The sequence below is a fragment of the Crinia signifera genome, chromosome 7, assembly GCF_055691185.1.
Source record: "Crinia signifera chromosome 7, ASM5569118v1, whole genome shotgun sequence".
Lineage (NCBI taxonomy): Eukaryota > Metazoa > Chordata > Amphibia > Anura > Myobatrachidae > Crinia > Crinia signifera.
The window spans coordinates 106,472,448-106,487,660 of record NC_139223.1 but is presented as its reverse complement, the minus strand read 5'-3'; the positions used below and the strand labels follow the sequence as shown (position 1 = coordinate 106,487,660).

General features: G+C 39.2%; 26 non-coding genes and 7 pseudogenes across 26 annotated transcripts; all 33 read left to right on the top strand.

The window, feature by feature from the left end:
• The first annotated feature begins 290 nt into the window (after positions 1 to 290).
• Positions 291 to 409, top strand: LOC146024814 (5S ribosomal RNA; annotated as a pseudogene).
• Positions 410 to 753: 344 nt separating this feature from the next.
• Positions 754 to 872, top strand: LOC146021899 (5S ribosomal RNA). The gene has a single exon (XR_014451370.1). It is a non-coding gene; the product is annotated as a 5S ribosomal RNA (ribosomal RNA).
• A 344-nt stretch (positions 873 to 1,216) lies between these two features.
• Positions 1,217 to 1,325, top strand: LOC146025151 (5S ribosomal RNA; annotated as a pseudogene).
• A 340-nt stretch (positions 1,326 to 1,665) lies between these two features.
• LOC146021898 (5S ribosomal RNA) lies at positions 1,666 to 1,784 on the top strand. Its single transcript, XR_014451369.1, has one exon. It is a non-coding gene; the product is annotated as a 5S ribosomal RNA (ribosomal RNA).
• A 345-nt stretch (positions 1,785 to 2,129) lies between these two features.
• On the top strand, positions 2,130 to 2,248 carry LOC146023604 (5S ribosomal RNA). Its single transcript, XR_014453016.1, has one exon. It is a non-coding gene; the product is annotated as a 5S ribosomal RNA (ribosomal RNA).
• Positions 2,249 to 2,593: 345 nt separating this feature from the next.
• On the top strand, positions 2,594 to 2,712 carry LOC146023012 (5S ribosomal RNA). Its single transcript, XR_014452444.1, has one exon. It is a non-coding gene; the product is annotated as a 5S ribosomal RNA (ribosomal RNA).
• A 344-nt stretch (positions 2,713 to 3,056) lies between these two features.
• On the top strand, positions 3,057 to 3,175 carry LOC146022493 (5S ribosomal RNA). Its single transcript, XR_014451947.1, has one exon. It is a non-coding gene; the product is annotated as a 5S ribosomal RNA (ribosomal RNA).
• A 344-nt stretch (positions 3,176 to 3,519) lies between these two features.
• Positions 3,520 to 3,638, top strand: LOC146024448 (5S ribosomal RNA). Its single transcript, XR_014453829.1, has one exon. It is a non-coding gene; the product is annotated as a 5S ribosomal RNA (ribosomal RNA).
• Positions 3,639 to 3,983: 345 nt separating this feature from the next.
• Positions 3,984 to 4,092, top strand: LOC146025305 (5S ribosomal RNA; annotated as a pseudogene).
• Positions 4,093 to 4,438: 346 nt separating this feature from the next.
• LOC146022228 (5S ribosomal RNA) lies at positions 4,439 to 4,557 on the top strand. Its single transcript, XR_014451693.1, has one exon. It is a non-coding gene; the product is annotated as a 5S ribosomal RNA (ribosomal RNA).
• A 344-nt stretch (positions 4,558 to 4,901) lies between these two features.
• On the top strand, positions 4,902 to 5,020 carry LOC146024886 (5S ribosomal RNA; annotated as a pseudogene).
• Positions 5,021 to 5,364: 344 nt separating this feature from the next.
• On the top strand, positions 5,365 to 5,483 carry LOC146022227 (5S ribosomal RNA). The gene has a single exon (XR_014451692.1). It is a non-coding gene; the product is annotated as a 5S ribosomal RNA (ribosomal RNA).
• Positions 5,484 to 5,829: 346 nt separating this feature from the next.
• Positions 5,830 to 5,948, top strand: LOC146023001 (5S ribosomal RNA). The gene has a single exon (XR_014452433.1). It is a non-coding gene; the product is annotated as a 5S ribosomal RNA (ribosomal RNA).
• Positions 5,949 to 6,428: 480 nt separating this feature from the next.
• LOC146022989 (5S ribosomal RNA) lies at positions 6,429 to 6,547 on the top strand. The gene has a single exon (XR_014452422.1). It is a non-coding gene; the product is annotated as a 5S ribosomal RNA (ribosomal RNA).
• Positions 6,548 to 6,891: 344 nt separating this feature from the next.
• Positions 6,892 to 7,010, top strand: LOC146022923 (5S ribosomal RNA). Its single transcript, XR_014452359.1, has one exon. It is a non-coding gene; the product is annotated as a 5S ribosomal RNA (ribosomal RNA).
• A 344-nt stretch (positions 7,011 to 7,354) lies between these two features.
• On the top strand, positions 7,355 to 7,473 carry LOC146021897 (5S ribosomal RNA). The gene has a single exon (XR_014451368.1). It is a non-coding gene; the product is annotated as a 5S ribosomal RNA (ribosomal RNA).
• Positions 7,474 to 7,817: 344 nt separating this feature from the next.
• LOC146024399 (5S ribosomal RNA) lies at positions 7,818 to 7,936 on the top strand. The gene has a single exon (XR_014453782.1). It is a non-coding gene; the product is annotated as a 5S ribosomal RNA (ribosomal RNA).
• A 345-nt stretch (positions 7,937 to 8,281) lies between these two features.
• LOC146023078 (5S ribosomal RNA) lies at positions 8,282 to 8,400 on the top strand. Its single transcript, XR_014452508.1, has one exon. It is a non-coding gene; the product is annotated as a 5S ribosomal RNA (ribosomal RNA).
• A 343-nt stretch (positions 8,401 to 8,743) lies between these two features.
• On the top strand, positions 8,744 to 8,862 carry LOC146021896 (5S ribosomal RNA). Its single transcript, XR_014451367.1, has one exon. It is a non-coding gene; the product is annotated as a 5S ribosomal RNA (ribosomal RNA).
• A 345-nt stretch (positions 8,863 to 9,207) lies between these two features.
• On the top strand, positions 9,208 to 9,326 carry LOC146021895 (5S ribosomal RNA). The gene has a single exon (XR_014451366.1). It is a non-coding gene; the product is annotated as a 5S ribosomal RNA (ribosomal RNA).
• Positions 9,327 to 9,544: 218 nt separating this feature from the next.
• On the top strand, positions 9,545 to 9,663 carry LOC146024883 (5S ribosomal RNA; annotated as a pseudogene).
• A 346-nt stretch (positions 9,664 to 10,009) lies between these two features.
• Positions 10,010 to 10,128, top strand: LOC146024794 (5S ribosomal RNA; annotated as a pseudogene).
• A 345-nt stretch (positions 10,129 to 10,473) lies between these two features.
• Positions 10,474 to 10,592, top strand: LOC146022978 (5S ribosomal RNA). Its single transcript, XR_014452411.1, has one exon. It is a non-coding gene; the product is annotated as a 5S ribosomal RNA (ribosomal RNA).
• A 344-nt stretch (positions 10,593 to 10,936) lies between these two features.
• LOC146022226 (5S ribosomal RNA) lies at positions 10,937 to 11,055 on the top strand. Its single transcript, XR_014451691.1, has one exon. It is a non-coding gene; the product is annotated as a 5S ribosomal RNA (ribosomal RNA).
• A 345-nt stretch (positions 11,056 to 11,400) lies between these two features.
• LOC146023077 (5S ribosomal RNA) lies at positions 11,401 to 11,519 on the top strand. Its single transcript, XR_014452507.1, has one exon. It is a non-coding gene; the product is annotated as a 5S ribosomal RNA (ribosomal RNA).
• A 343-nt stretch (positions 11,520 to 11,862) lies between these two features.
• On the top strand, positions 11,863 to 11,981 carry LOC146021894 (5S ribosomal RNA). Its single transcript, XR_014451365.1, has one exon. It is a non-coding gene; the product is annotated as a 5S ribosomal RNA (ribosomal RNA).
• A 345-nt stretch (positions 11,982 to 12,326) lies between these two features.
• LOC146021893 (5S ribosomal RNA) lies at positions 12,327 to 12,445 on the top strand. Its single transcript, XR_014451364.1, has one exon. It is a non-coding gene; the product is annotated as a 5S ribosomal RNA (ribosomal RNA).
• Positions 12,446 to 12,663: 218 nt separating this feature from the next.
• LOC146024882 (5S ribosomal RNA) lies at positions 12,664 to 12,782 on the top strand (annotated as a pseudogene).
• A 346-nt stretch (positions 12,783 to 13,128) lies between these two features.
• Positions 13,129 to 13,247, top strand: LOC146024066 (5S ribosomal RNA). The gene has a single exon (XR_014453462.1). It is a non-coding gene; the product is annotated as a 5S ribosomal RNA (ribosomal RNA).
• A 345-nt stretch (positions 13,248 to 13,592) lies between these two features.
• Positions 13,593 to 13,711, top strand: LOC146023239 (5S ribosomal RNA). The gene has a single exon (XR_014452662.1). It is a non-coding gene; the product is annotated as a 5S ribosomal RNA (ribosomal RNA).
• Positions 13,712 to 14,055: 344 nt separating this feature from the next.
• Positions 14,056 to 14,174, top strand: LOC146022225 (5S ribosomal RNA). The gene has a single exon (XR_014451690.1). It is a non-coding gene; the product is annotated as a 5S ribosomal RNA (ribosomal RNA).
• Positions 14,175 to 14,518: 344 nt separating this feature from the next.
• LOC146022904 (5S ribosomal RNA) lies at positions 14,519 to 14,637 on the top strand. Its single transcript, XR_014452340.1, has one exon. It is a non-coding gene; the product is annotated as a 5S ribosomal RNA (ribosomal RNA).
• Positions 14,638 to 14,981: 344 nt separating this feature from the next.
• Positions 14,982 to 15,100, top strand: LOC146022965 (5S ribosomal RNA). Its single transcript, XR_014452399.1, has one exon. It is a non-coding gene; the product is annotated as a 5S ribosomal RNA (ribosomal RNA).
• The last annotated feature ends 113 nt before the right edge of the window (positions 15,101 to 15,213 follow it).

Genomic DNA, 15,213 nt, shown 5'->3' with positions numbered 1-15,213 from the left:
TTTCTTTTTATTGCCAGCACAGACATTTAGAAGAGGTCAAATATACACAATAACCATCACCTAAAGACTTACCACACTGTTTAGGCCCAATTCCAACTGCTTTTGGCAGCTAAACAGTGTTGAGCCTCTTTAGTAGTTTAATTTAAGATCCTCTGCTAATATCATGTCCTGTAGGTCTTTTTACATTGCCAACACATTATTTTTTTCAGTAAGCAAAAACAGTTACGAAACTTTTTTATTAGCTTACCTGGTGTTAGAAGTAGAAGAGGGCTAAAAAGTGGCTGTATCTCACCTACAGCCATACCACATTGGATATGCCCAATCTCGTCTGATCTTGGAATCTAAGCAGTGTTGGGCCTGGTTAGTGCTTGGGTTGGAGACCACATGGGAACACCTGGTGCTGTAGGTTTTTTCACATTACTGGCAAATTGTTTTTATTCTCTAGCTATTTAAATTGGAAACTTTTTCTTTTTATTGCCTGTAGAGACATTTGTAAGAGGTCAACTAGACACAATAGCCATCACCTAAAGACTTACCACACTGTTTAGGCCCAATTCCAACTGCTTTTGGCAGCTAAACAGTGTTGAGCCTCTTTAGTAGTTTAATTTAAGATCCCCTGCTAATATCATGTCCTGTAGGTCTTTTTACATTACCAACACATGATTTTTTTCAGTAAGCAAAAACAGTTAGGAAGCTTTTTTATTAGCTTACCTGGTGATAGAAGAGAAGAGGGCAAAAAAGAGCATGTATCTCACCTACAGCCATACCACATTGGATAGGCCCAATCTCGTCTGATCTTGGAAGCTAAGCAGTGTTGGGCCTGGTTAGTACTTGGGTGGGAGACCACATGGGAACACCAGGTGCTGTAGGTTTTTTCACATTACTGGCAAATTGTTTTTATTCTCTAGCTATTTAAATTGGAAACTTTTTCTTTTTATTGCCTGTAGAGACATTTGTAAGAGGTCAAACAGACACAATAGCCATCACCTAAAGACTTACCACACTGTTTAGGCCTAATTCCAACTGCTTTTGGCAGCTAAACAGTGTTGAGCCTCTTTAGTAGTTTAATTTAAGATACCCTGCTAATATCATGTCCTGTAGGTCTTTTTACATTACCAACACATGATTTTTTTCAGTAAGCAAAAACAGTTAGGAAGCTTTTTTATTAGCTTACCTGGTGATAGAAGAGAAGAGGGCAAAAAAGAGCATGTATCTCACCTACAGCCATACCACATTGGATAGACCTGATCTTGGAAGCTAAGCAGTGTTGGGCCTGGTTAGTACTTGGGTGGGAGACCACATGGGAACACCTGGTGCTGTAGGTTTTTTCACATTACTGGCAAATTGTTTTTATTCTCTAGCTATTTAAATTGGAAACTTTTTCTTTTTATTGCCAGTACAGACATTGTGTCAAACAGACACAATAGCCATCACCTAAAGACTTACCACACTGTTTAGGCCCAATTCCAACTGCTTTTGACAGCTAAACAGTGTATGAGCCTCTTTAGTAGTTTCATTTAAGATCCCCTGCTAATATCATGTCCTGTAGGTCTTTTTACATTACCAAAACATGATTTTTTTCATTAAGCCAAAACAGTTAGGAAACTTTTTTATTAGCTTACCTGGTGATAGAAGTAGAAGAGGGCAAAAAAGTGCATGCATCTCACCTACAGCCATACCACATTGGATAGGCCCAATCTCGTCTGATCTTGGAAGCTAAGCAGTGTTGGGCCTGGTTAGTACTTGGGTGGGAGACCACATGGGAACACCAGGTGCTGTAGGTTTTTTCACATTACTGGCAAATTGTTTTTATTCTCTATCTATTTAAATTGGAAACTTTTTCTTTTTATTGCCAGCACAGACATTTAGAAGAGGTCAAACATACTCAATAGCCATCACCTAAAGACTTACCACACTGTTTAGGCCCAATTCCAACTGCTTTTGGCAGCTAAACAGTGTTGAGCCTCTTTAGTAGTTTAATTTAAGATCCCCTGCTAATATCATGTCCTGTAGGTCTTTTTACATTGCCAACACATGATTTTTTTCAGTAAGCAAAAACAGTTACGAAACTTTTTTATTAGCTTACCTGGTGATAGAAGTAGAAGAGGGCAAAAAAGTGCATGTATCTCACCTACAGCCATACCACATTAGATATGCCCAATCTCGTCTGATCTTGGAAGCTAAGCAGTGTTGGGCCTGGTTAGTATTTGGGTGGGAGACCACATGGGAACACCAGGTGCTGTAGGTTTTTTCACATTACTGGCAAATTGTTTTTATTCTCTATCTATTTAAATTGGAAACTTTTTCTTTTTATTGCCAGCACAGACATTTAGAAGAGGTCAAACATACACAATAGCCATCACCTAAAGACTTACCACACTGTTTAGGCTCAATTCCAACTGCTTTTGGCAGCTAAACAGTGTTGAGCCTCTTTAGTAGTTAAATTTTAGATCCCCTGCTAATATCATGTCCTGTAGGTCTTTTTACATTGCCAACACATGATTTTTTTCAGTAAGCAAAAACAGTTACGAAACTTTTTTATTAGCTTACCTGGTGATAGAAGTAGAAGAGGGCAAAAAAGTGCCTGTATCTCACCTACAGCCATACCACATTGGATATGCCCAATCTCGTCTGATCTTGGAAGCTAAGCAGTGTTGGGCCTGGTTAGTACTTGGGTGGGAGACCACATGGGAACACCAGGTGCTGTAGGTTTTTTCACATTACTGGCAAATTGTTTTTATTCTCTAGCTATTTAAATTGGAAACTTTTTCTTTTTATTGCCTGTAGAGACATTTGTAAGAGGTCAAACAGACACAATAGCCATCACCTAAAGACTTACCACACTGTTTAGGCCCAATTCCAACTGCTTTTAGCAGCTAAACAGTGTTGAGCCTCTTTAGTAGTTTAATTTAAGATCCCCTGCTAATATCATGTCCTGTAGGTCTTTTTACATTACCAACACATGATTTTTTTCAGTAAGCAAAAACAGTTAGGAAGCTTTTTTATTAGCTTACCTGGTGATAGAAGAGAAGAGGGCAAAAAAGAGCATGTATCTCACCTACAGCCATACCACATTGGATATGTCCAATCTCGTCTGATCTTGGAAGCTAAGCAGTGTTGGGCCTGGTTAGTACTTGGGTGGGAGACCACATGGGAACACCTGGTGCTGTAGGTTTTTTCACATTACTGGCAAATTGTTTTTATTCTCTAGCTATTTAAATTGGAAACTTTTTTTTTTATTGCCAGTACAGACATTTGGAAGAGGTCAAACAGACATAATAGCCATCACCTAAAGACTTACCACACTGTTTAGGCCCAATTCCAACTGCTTTTGGCAGCTAAACAGTGTTGAGCCTCTTTAGTAGTTTAATTTAAGATCCCCTGCTAATATCATGTCCTGTAGGTCTTTTTACATTACCAAAACATGATTTTTTTCATTAAGCCAAAACAGTTAGGAAACTTTTTTATTAGCTTACCTGGTGATAGAAGTAGAAGAGGGCAAAAAAGTGCATGTATCTCACTTACAGCCATACCACATTGGATAGGCCCAATCTCGTCTGATCTTGGAAGCTAAGCAGTGTTGTGCCTGGTTAGTACTTGGGTGGGAGACCACATGGGAACACCAGGTGCTGTAGGTTTTTTTCACATTACTGGCAAATTGTGTTTATTCTCTAGCTATTTAAATTGGAAACTTTTTCTTTTTATTGCCTGTAGAGACATTTGTAAGAGGTCAAACAGACACAATAGCCATCACCTAAAGACTTACCACACTGTTTAGGCCCAATTCCAACTGCTTTTGGCAGCTAAACAGTGTTGAGCCTCTTTAGTAGTTTAATTTAAGATCCCCTGCTAATATCATGTCCTGTAGGTCTTTTTACATTACCAACACATGATTTTTTTCAGTAAGCAAAAACTGTTAGGAAGCTTTTTTATTAGCTTACCTGGTGATAGAAGAGAAGAGGGCAAAAAATAGCATGTATCTCACCTACAGCCATACCACATTGGATAGGCCTGATCTTGGAAGCTAAGCAGTGTTGGGCATGGTTAGTACTTGGGTGGGAGACCACATGGGAACACCTGGTGCTGTAGGTTTTTTCACATTACTGGCAAATTGTTTTTATTCTCTAGCTATTTAAATTGGAAACTTTTTCTTTTTATTGCCAGTACAGACATTTGGAAGAGGTCAAACAGACACAATAGCCATCACCTAAAGACTTACCACACTGTTTAGGCCCAATTCCAACTGCTTTTGGCAGCTAAACAGTGTATGAGCCTTTTTAGTAGTTTCATTTAAGATCCCCTGCTAATATCATGTCCTGTAGGTCTTTTTACATTACCAAAACATGATTTTTTTCATTAAGCCAAAACAGTTAGGAAACTTTTTTATTAGCTTACCTGGTGATAGAAGTAGAAGAGGGCAAAAAAGTGCATGTATCTCACCTACAGCCATACCACATTGGATAGGCCCAATCTCGTCTGATCTTGGAAGCTAAGCAGTGTTGGGCCTGGTTAGTACTTGGGTGGGAGACCACATGGGAACACCTGGTGCTGTAGGTTTTTTCACATTACTGGCAAATTGTTTTTATTCTCTAGCTATTTAAATTGGAAACTTTTTCTTTTTATTGCCAGTACAGACATTTGAAAGAGGTCAAACAGACACAATAGCCATCACCTAAAGACTTACCACACTGTTTAGGCCCAATTCCAACTGCTTTTGGCAGCTAAACAGTGTTGAGCCTCTTTAGTAGTTTAATTTAAGATCCCCTGCTAATATCATGTCCTGTAGGTCTTTTTACATTACCAACACATGATTTTTTTCAGTAAGCAAAAACAGTTAGGAAGCTTTTTTATTATCTTACCTGGTGATAGAAGAGAAGAGGGCAAAAAAGAGCATGTATCTCACCTACAGCCATACCACATTGGATAGGCCCAATCTCGTCTGATCTTGGAAGCTAAGCAGTGTTGGGCCTGGTTAGTACTTGGGTGTGAGACCACATGGGGACACCAGGTGCTGTAGGTTTTTTCACATTACTGGCAAATTGTTTTTATTCTCTAGCTATTTAAATTGGAAACATTTTCTTTTTATTGCCTGTAGAGACATTTGTAAGAGGTCAAACAGACACAATAGCCATCACCGAAAGACTTAACACACTGTTTAGGCCCAATTCCAACTGCTTTTGGCCGCTAAACAGTGTTGAGCCTCTTTAGTAGTTTAATTTAAGATCCCCTGCTAATATCATGTCCTGTAGGTCTTTTTACATTACCAACACATGATTTTTTTCAGTAAGCAAAAACAGTTAGGAAGCTTTTTTATTAGCTTACCTGGTGATAGAAGAGAAGAGGGCAAAAAAGAGCATGTATCTCACCTACAGCCATACCACATTGGATAGGCCCAATCTCGTCTGATCTTGGAAGCTAAGCAGTGTTGGGCCTGGTTAGTACTTGGGTGGGAGACCACATGGGAACACCTGGTGCTGTAGGTTTTTTCACATTACTGGCAAATTGTTTTTATTCTCTAGCTATTTAAATTGGAAACTTTTTCTTTTTATTGCCAGTACAGACATTTGGAAGAGGTCAAACAGACACAATAGCCATCACCTAAAGACTTACCACACTGTTTAGGCCCAATTCCAACTGCTTTTGGCAGCTAAACAGTGTATAAGCCTCTTTAGTAGTTTCATTTAAGATCCCCTGCTAATATCATGTCCTGTAGGTCTTTTTACATAACCAAAACATGATTTTTTTCATTAAGCCAAAACAGTTAGGAAACTTTTTTATTAGCTTACCTGGTGATAGAAGTAGAAGAGGGCAAAAAAGTGCCTGTATCTCACCTACAGCCATACCACATTGGATATGCCCAATCTCGTCTGATCTTGGAAGCTAAGCAGTGTTGGGCCTGGTTAGTACTTGGGTGGGAGACCACATGGGAACACCAGGTGCTGTAGGTTTTTCACATTACTGGCAAATTGTTTTTATTCTCTAGCTATTTAAATTGGAAACTTTTTCTTTTTATTGCCTGTAGAGACATTTGTAAGAGGTCAAACATACACAATAGCCATCACCTAAAGACTTACCACACTGTTTAGGCCCAATTCCAACTGCTTTTGGCAGCTAAACAGTGTTGAGCCTCTTTAGTAGTTTCATTTAAGATCCCCTGCTAATATCATGAAGAGGTCAAACATACACAATAGCCATCACCTAAAGACTTACCACACTGTTTAGGCCCAATTCCAACTGCTTTTGGCAGCTAAACAGTGTTGAGCCTCTTTAGTAGTTTAATTTAAGATCCCCTGCTAATATCATGTCCTGTAGGTCTTTTTACATTGCCAACACATGATTTTTTTCAGTAAGCAAAAACAGTTACGAAACTTTTTTATTAGCTTACCTGGTGATAGAAGTAGAAGAGGGCAAAAAAGTGCCTGTATCTCACCTACAGCCATACCACATTGGATATGCCCAATCTCGTCTGATCTTGGAAGCTAAGCAGTGTTGGGCCTGGTTAGTACTTGGGTGGGAGACCACATGGGAACACCAGGTGCTGTAGGTTTTTTCACATTACTGGCAAATTGTTTTTATTCTCTAGCTATTTAAATTGGAAACTTTTTCTTTTTATTGCCTGTAGAGACATTTGTAAGAGGTCAAACAGACACAATAGCCATCACCTAAAGACTTACCACACTGTTTAGGCCCAATTCCAACTGCTTTTGGCAGCTAAACAGTGTTGAGCCTCTTTAGTAGTTTAATTTAAGATCCCCTGCTAATATCATGTCCTGTAGGTCTTTTTACATTACCAACACATGATTTTTTTCAGTAAGCAAAAACAGTTAGGAAGCTTTTTTATTAGCTTACCTGGTGATAGAAGAGAAGAGGGCAAAAAAGATCATGTATCTCGCCTACAGCCATACCACATTGGATAGGCCCAATCTCGTCTGATCTTGGAAGCTAAGCAGTGTTGGGCCTGGTTAGTACTTGGGTGGGAGACCACATGGGAACACCTGGTGCTGTAGGTTTTTTCACATTACTGGCAAATTGTTTTTATTCTCTAGCTATTTAAATTGGAAACTTTTTCTTTTTATTGCCAGTACAGACATTTGGAAGAGGTCAAACAGACACAATAGCCATCACCTAAAGACTTACCACACTGTTTAGGCCCAATTCCAACTGCTTTTGGCAGCTAAACAGTGTTGAGCCTCTTTAGTAGTTTAATTTAAGATCCCCTGCTAATATCATGTCCTGTAGGTCTTTTTACATTACCAACACATGATTTTTTTCAGTAAGCAAAAACAGTTAGGAAGCTTTTTTATTAGCTTACCTGGTGATAGAAGAGAAGAGGGCAAAAAAGAGCATATGTCTCACCTACAGCCATACCACATTGGATAGGCCCAATCTCGTCTGATCTTGGAAGCTAAGCAGTGTTGGGCCTGGTTAGTACTTGGGTGGGAGACCACATGGGAACACCAGGTGCTGTAGGTTTTTTCACATTACTGGCAAATTGTTTTTATTCTCTAGCTATTTAAATTGGAAACATTTTCTTTTTATTGCCTGTAGAGACATTTGTAAGAGGTCAAACAGACACAATAGCCATCACCGAAAGACTTAACACACTGTTTAGGCCCATTTCCAACTGCTTTTGGCAGCTAAACAGTGTTGAGCCTCTTTAGTAGTTTAATTTAAGATCCCCTGCTAATATCATGTCCTGTAGGTCTTTTTACATTACCAACACATGATTTTTTTCAGTAAGCAAAAACAGTTAGGAAGCTTTTTTATTAGCTTACCTGGTGATAGAAGAGAAGAGGGCAAAAAAGTGCATGTATCTCACCTACAGCCATACCACATTGGATAGGCCCAATCTCGTCTGATCTTGGAAGCTAAGCAGTGTTGGGCTTGATTAGTACTTGGGTGGCAGACCACATGGGAACACCAGGTGCTGTAGGTTTTTTCACATTACTGGCAAATTGTTTTTATTCTCTATCTATTTAAATTAGAAACTTTTTCTTTTTATTGCCAGCACAGACATTTAGAAGAGGTCAAACATACACAATAGCCATCACCTAAAGACTTACCACACTGTTTAGGCCCAATTCCAACTGCTTTTGGCAGCTAAACAGTGTTGAGCCTCTTTAGTAGTTTAATTTAAGATCCCCTGCTAATATCATGTCCTGTAGGTCTTTTTACATTGCCAACACATGATTTTTTTCAGTAAGCAAAAACAGTTACGAAACTTTTTTATTAGCTTACCTGGTGATAGAAGTAGAAGAGGGCAAAAAAGTGCCTGTATCTCACCTACAGCCGTACCACATTGGATATGCCCAATCTCGTCTGATCTTGGAAGCTAAGCAGTGTTGGGCCTGGTTAGTACTTGGGTGGGAGACCACCTTGGAACACCAGGTGCTGTAGGTTTTTCACATTACTGGCAAATTGTTTTTATTCTCTAGCTATTTAAATTGGAAAATTTTTCTTTTTATTGCCTGTAGAGACATTTGTAAGAGGTCAAACAGACACAATAGCCATCACCTAAAGACTTACCACACTGTTTAGGCCCAATTCCAACTGCTTTTGGCAGCTAAACAGTGTTGAGCCTCTTTAGTAGTTTCATTTAAGATCCCCTGCTAATATCATGTCCTGTAGGTCTTTTTACATTACCAACACATGATTTTTTTCAGTAAGCAAAAACAGTTAGGAAGCTTTTTTATTAGCTTACCTTGTGATAGAAGAGAAGAGGGCAAAAAAGAGCATGTATCTCACCTACAGCCATACCACATTGGATAGGCCCAATCTCGTCTGATCTTGGAAGCTAAGCAGTGTTGGGCCTGGTTAGTACTTGGGTGGGAGACCACATGGGAACACCAGGTGCTGTAGGTTTTTTCACATTACTGGCAAATTGTTTTTATTCTCTAGCTATTTAAATTGGAAACTTTTTCTTTTTATTGCCAGTACAGACATTTGGAAGAGGTCAAACAGACACAATAGCCATCACCTAAAGACTTACCACACAGTTTAGGCCCAATTCCAACTGCTTTTGGCAGCTAAACAGTGTTGAGCCTCTTTAGTAGTTTAATTTAAGATCCCCTGCTAATATCATGTCCTGTAGGTCTTTTTACATTAACAAAACATGATTTTTTTCATTAAGCCAAAACAGTTAGGAAGCTTTTTTATTAGCTTACCTGGTGATAGAAGTAGAAGAGGGCAAAAAAGTGCATGTATCTCACCTACAGCCATACCACATTGGATAGGCCCAATCTCGTCTGATCTTGGAAGCTAAGCAGTGTTGGGCCTGGTTAGTACTTGGGTGGGAGACCACATGGGAACACCAGGTGCTGTAGGTTTTTTCACATTACTGGCAATTCCAACTGCTTTTGGCAGCTAAACAGTGTTGAGCCTCTTTAGTAGTTTAATTTAAGATCCCCTGCTAATATCATGTCCTGTAGGTCTTTTTACATTGCCAACACATTATTTTTTTCAGTAAGCAAAAACAGTTACGAAACTTTTTTATTAGCTTACCTGGTGATAGAAGTAGAAGAGGGCAAAAAAGTGTCTGTATCTCACCTACAGCCATACCACATTGGATATGCCCAATCTCGTCTGATCTTGGAAGCTAAGCAGTGTTGGGCCTGGTTAGTGCTTGGGTTGGAGACCACATGGGAACACCTGGTGCTGTTGGTTTTTTCACATTACTGACAAATTGTTTTTATTCTCTAGCTATTTAAATTGGAAACTTTTTCTTTTTATTGCCTGTAGAGACATTTGGAAGAGGTCAAACAGACACAATAGCCATCAATTAAAGACTTACCACACTGTTTAGGCCCAATTCCAACTGCTTTTGACAGCTAAACAGTGTATGAGCCTCTTTAGTAGTTTCATTTAAGATCCCCTGCTAATATCATGTCCTGTAGGTCTTTTTACATTACCAAAACATGATTTTTTTCATTAAGCCAAAACAGTTAGGAAACTTTTTTATTAGCTTACCTGGTGATAGAAGTAGAAGAGGGCAAAAAAGTGCATGCATCTCACCTACAGCCATACCACATTGGATATGACCAATCTCGTCTGATCTTGGAAGCTAAGCAGTGTTGAGCCTAGTTAGTACTTGGGTGGGAGACCACATGGGAACACCAGGTGCTGTAGGTTTTTTCACATTACTGGCAAATTGTTTTTATTCTCTATCTATTTAAATTGGAAACTTTTTCTTTTTATTGCCAGCACAGACATTTAGAAGAGGTCAAACATACACAATAGCCATCACCTAAAGACTTACCACACTGTTTAGGCCCAATTCCAACTGCTTTTGGCAGCTAAACAGTGTTGAGCCTCTTTAGTAGTTTAATTTAAGATCCCCTGCTAATATCATGTCCTGTAGGTCTTTTTACATTGCCAACACATGATTTTTTTCAGTAAGCAAAAACAGTTACGAAACTTTTTTATTAGCTTACCTGGTGATAGAAGTAGAAGAGGGCAAAAAAGTGCCTGTATCTCACCTACAGCCATACCACATTGGATATGCCCAATCTCGTCTGATCTTGGAAGCTAAGCAGTGTTGGGCCTGGTTAGTACTTGGGTGGGAGACCACATGGGAACACCAGGTGCTGTAGGTTTTTTCACATTACTGGCAAATTGTTTTTATTCTCTAGCTATTTAAATTGGAAACTTTTTCTTTTTATTGCCTGTAGAGACATTTGTAAGAGGTCAAACAGACACAATAGCCATCACCTAAAGACTTACCACACTGTTTAGGCCCAATTCCAACTGCTTTTGGCAGCTAAACAGTGTTGAGCCTCTTTAGTAGTTTAATTTAAGATCCCCTGCTAATAACATGTCCTGTAGGTCTTTTTACATTACCAACACATGATTTTTTTCAGTAAGCAAAAACAGTTAGGAAGCTTTTTTATTAGCTTACCTGGTGATAGAAGAGAAGAGGGCAAAAAAGATCATGTATCTCACCTACAGCCATACCACATTGGATAGGCCCAATCTCGTCTGATCTTGGAAGCTAAGCAGTGTTGGGCCTGGTTAGTACTTGGGTGGGAGACCACATGGGAACACCTGGTGCTGTAGGTTTTTTCACATTACTGGCAAATTGTTTTTATTCTCTAGCTATTTAAATTGGAAACTTTTTCTTTTTATTGCCAGTACAGACATTTGAAAGAGGTCAAACAGACACAATAGCCATCACCTAAAGACTTACCATACTGTTTAGGCCCAATTCCAACTGCTTTTGGCAGCTAAACAGTGTTGAGCCTCTTTAGTAGTTTAATTTAAGATCCCCTGCTAATATCATGTCCTGTAGGTCTTTTTACATTGCCAACACATGATTTTTTTCAGTAAGCAAAAACAGTTACGAAACTTTTTTATTAGCTTACCTGGTGATAGAAGTAGAAGAGGGCAAAAAAGTGCCTGTATCTCACCTACAGCCGTACCACATTGGATATGCCCAATCTCGTCTGATCTTGGAAGCTAAGCAGTGTTGGGCCTGGTTAGTACTTGGGTGGGAGACCACCTTGGAACACCAGGTGCTGTAGGTTTTTCACATTACTGGCAAATTGTTTTTATTCTCTAGCTATTTAAATTGGAAAATTTTTCTTTTTATTGCCTGTAGAGACATTTGTAAGAGGTCAAACAGACACAATAGCCATCACCTAAAGACTTACCACACTGTTTAGGCCCAATTCCAACTGCTTTTGGCAGCTAAACAGTGTTGAGCCTCTTTAGTAGTTTCATTTAAGATCCCCTGCTAATATCATGTCCTGTAGGTCTTTTTACATTACCAACACATGATTTTTTTCAGTAAGCAAAAACAGTTAGGAAGCTTTTTTATTAGCTTACCTTGTGATAGAAGAGAAGAGGGCAAAAAAGAGCATGTATCTCACCTACAGCCATACCACATTGGATAGGCCCAATCTCGTCTGATCTTGGAAGCTAAGCAGTGTTGGGCCTGGTTAGTACTTGGGTGGGAGACCACATGGGAACACCAGGTGCTGTAGGTTTTTTCACATTACTGGCAAATTGTTTTTATTCTCTAGCTATTTAAATTGGAAACTTTTTCTTTTTATTGCCAGTACAGACATTTGGAAGAGGTCAAACAGACACAATAGCCATCACCTAAAGACTTACCACACAGTTTAGGCCCAATTCCAACTGCTTTTGGCAGCTAAACAGTGTTGAGCCTCTTTAGTAGTTTAATTTAAGATCCCCTGCTAATATCATGTCCTGTAGGTCTTTTTACATTAACAAAACATGATTTTTTTCATTAAGCCAAAACAGTTAGGAAGCTTTTTTATTAGCTTACCTGGTGATAGAAGTAGAAGAGGGCAAAAAAGTGCATGTATCTCACCTACAGCCATACCACATTGGATAGGCCCAATCTCGTCTGATCTTGGAAGCTAAGCAGTGTTGGGCCTGGTTAGTACTTGGGTGGGAGACCACATGGGAACACCAGGTGCTGTAGGTTTTTTCACATTACTGGCAATTCCAACTGCTTTTGGCAGCTAAACAGTGTTGAGCCTCTTTAGTAGTTTAATTTAAGATCCCCTGCTAATATCATGTCCTGTAGGTCTTTTTACATTGCCAACACATTATTTTTTTCAGTAAGCAAAAACAGTTACGAAACTTTTTTATTAGCTTACCTGGTGATAGAAGTAGAAGAGGGCAAAAAAGTGTCTGTATCTCACCTACAGCCATACCACATTGGATATGCCCAATCTCGTCTGATCTTGGAAGCTAAGCAGTGTTGGGCCTGGTTAGTGCTTGGGTTGGAGACCACATGGGAACACCTGGTGCTGTTGGTTTTTTCACATTACTGACAAATTGTTTTTATTCTCTAGCTATTTAAATTGGAAACTTTTTCTTTTTATTGCCTGTAGAGACATTTGGAAGAGGTCAAACAGACACAATAGCCATCAATTAAAGACTTACCACACTGTTTAGGCCCAATTCCAACTGCTTTTGACAGCTAAACAGTGTATGAGCCTCTTTAGTAGTTTCATTTAAGATCCCCTGCTAATATCATGTCCTGTAGGTCTTTTTACATTACCAAAACATGATTTTTTTCATTAAGCCAAAACAGTTAGGAAACTTTTTTATTAGCTTACCTGGTGATAGAAGTAGAAGAGGGCAAAAAAGTGCATGCATCTCACCTACAGCCATACCACATTGGATATGCCCAATCTCGTCTGATCTTGGAAGCTAAGCAGTGTTGAGCCTAGTTAGTACTTGGGTGGGAGACCACATGGGAACACCAGGTGCTGTAGGTTTTTTCACATTACTGGCAAATTGTTTTTATTCTCTATCTATTTAAATTGGAAACTTTTTCTTTTTATTGCCAGCACAGACATTTAGAAGAGGTCAAACATACACAATAGCCATCACCTAAAGACTTACCACACTGTTTAGGCCCAATTCCAACTGCTTTTGGCAGCTAAACAGTGTTGAGCCTCTTTAGTAGTTTAATTTAAGATCCCCTGCTAATATCATGTCCTGTAGGTCTTTTTACATTGCCAACACATGATTTTTTTCAATAAGCAAAAACAGTTACGAAACTTTTTTATTAGCTTACCTGGTGATAGAAGTAGAAGAGGGCAAAAAAGTGCCTGTATCTCACCTACAGCCATACCACATTGGATATGCCCAATCTCGTCTGATCTTGGAAGCTAAGCAGTGTTGTGCCTGGTTAGTACTTGGGTGGGAGACCACATGGGAACACCAGGTGCTGTAGGTTTTTTCACATTACTGGCAAATTGTTTTTATTCTCTAGCTATTTAAATTGGAAACTTTTTCTTTTTATTGCCTGTAGAGACATTTGTAAGAGGTCAAACAGACACAATAGCCATCACCTAAAGACTTACCACACTGTTTAGGCCCAATTCCAACTGCTTTTGGCAGCTAAACAGTGTTGAGCCTCTTTAGTAGTTTAATTTAAGATCCCCTGCTAATATCATGTCCTGTAGGTCTTTTTACATTACCAACACATGATTTTTTTCAGTAAGCAAAAACAGTTAGGAAGCTTTTTTATTAGCTTACCTGGTGATAGAAGAGAAGAGGGCAAAAAAGATCATGTATCTCACCTACAGCCATACCACATTGGATAGGCCCAATCTCGTCTGATCTTGGAAGCTAAGCAGTGTTGGGCCTGGTTAGTACTTGGGTGGGAGACCACATGGGAACACCTGGTGCTGTAGGTTTTTTCACATTACTGGCAAATTGTTTTTATTCTCTAGCTATTTAAATTGGAAACTTTTTCTTTTTATTGCCAGTACAGACATTTGGAAGAGGTCAAACAGACACAATAGCCATCACCTAAAGACTTACCACACTGTTTAGGCCCAATTCCAACTGCTTTTGGCAGCTAAACAGTGTTGAGCCTCTTTAGTAGTTTAATATAAGATCCCCTGCTAATATCATGTCCTGTAGGTCTTTTTACATTACCAACACATGATTTTTTTCAGTAAGCAAAAACAGTTAGGAAGCTTTTTTATTAGCTTACCTGGTGATAGAAGAGAAGAGGGCAAAAAAGAGCATGTATCTCACCTACAGCCATACCACATTGGATAGGCCCAATCTCGTCTGATCTTGGAAGCTAAACAGTGTTGGGCCTGGTTAGTACTTGGGTGGGAGACCACATGGGAACACCAGGTGCTGTAGGTTTTTTCACATTACTGGCAAATTGTTTTTATTCTCTAGCTATTTAAATTGGAAACATTTTCTTTTTATTGCCTGTAGAGACATTTGTAAGAGGTCAAACAGACACAATAGCCATCACCGAAAGACTTAACACACTGTTTAGGCCCAATTCCAACTGCTTTTGGCAGCTAAACAGTGTTGAGCCTCTTTAGTAGTTTAATTTAAGATCCTCTGCTAATATCATGTCCTGTAGGTCTTTTTACATTACCAACACATGATTTTTTTCAGTAAGCAAAAACAGTTAGGAAGCTTTTTTATTAGCTTACCTGGTGATAGAAGAGAAGAGGGCAAAAAAGAGCATGTATCTTACCTACAGCCATACCACATTGGATATGCCCAATCTCGTCTGATCTTGGAAGCTAAGCAGTGTTGGGCCTGGTTAGTACTTGGGTGGGAGACCACATGGGAACACCAGGTGCTGTAGGTTTTTTCACATTACTGGCAAATTGTTTTTATTCTCTAGCTATTTAAATTGGAAACTTTTTCTTTTTATTGCCAGTACAGACATTTGGAAGAGGTCAAACAGACACAATAGCCATC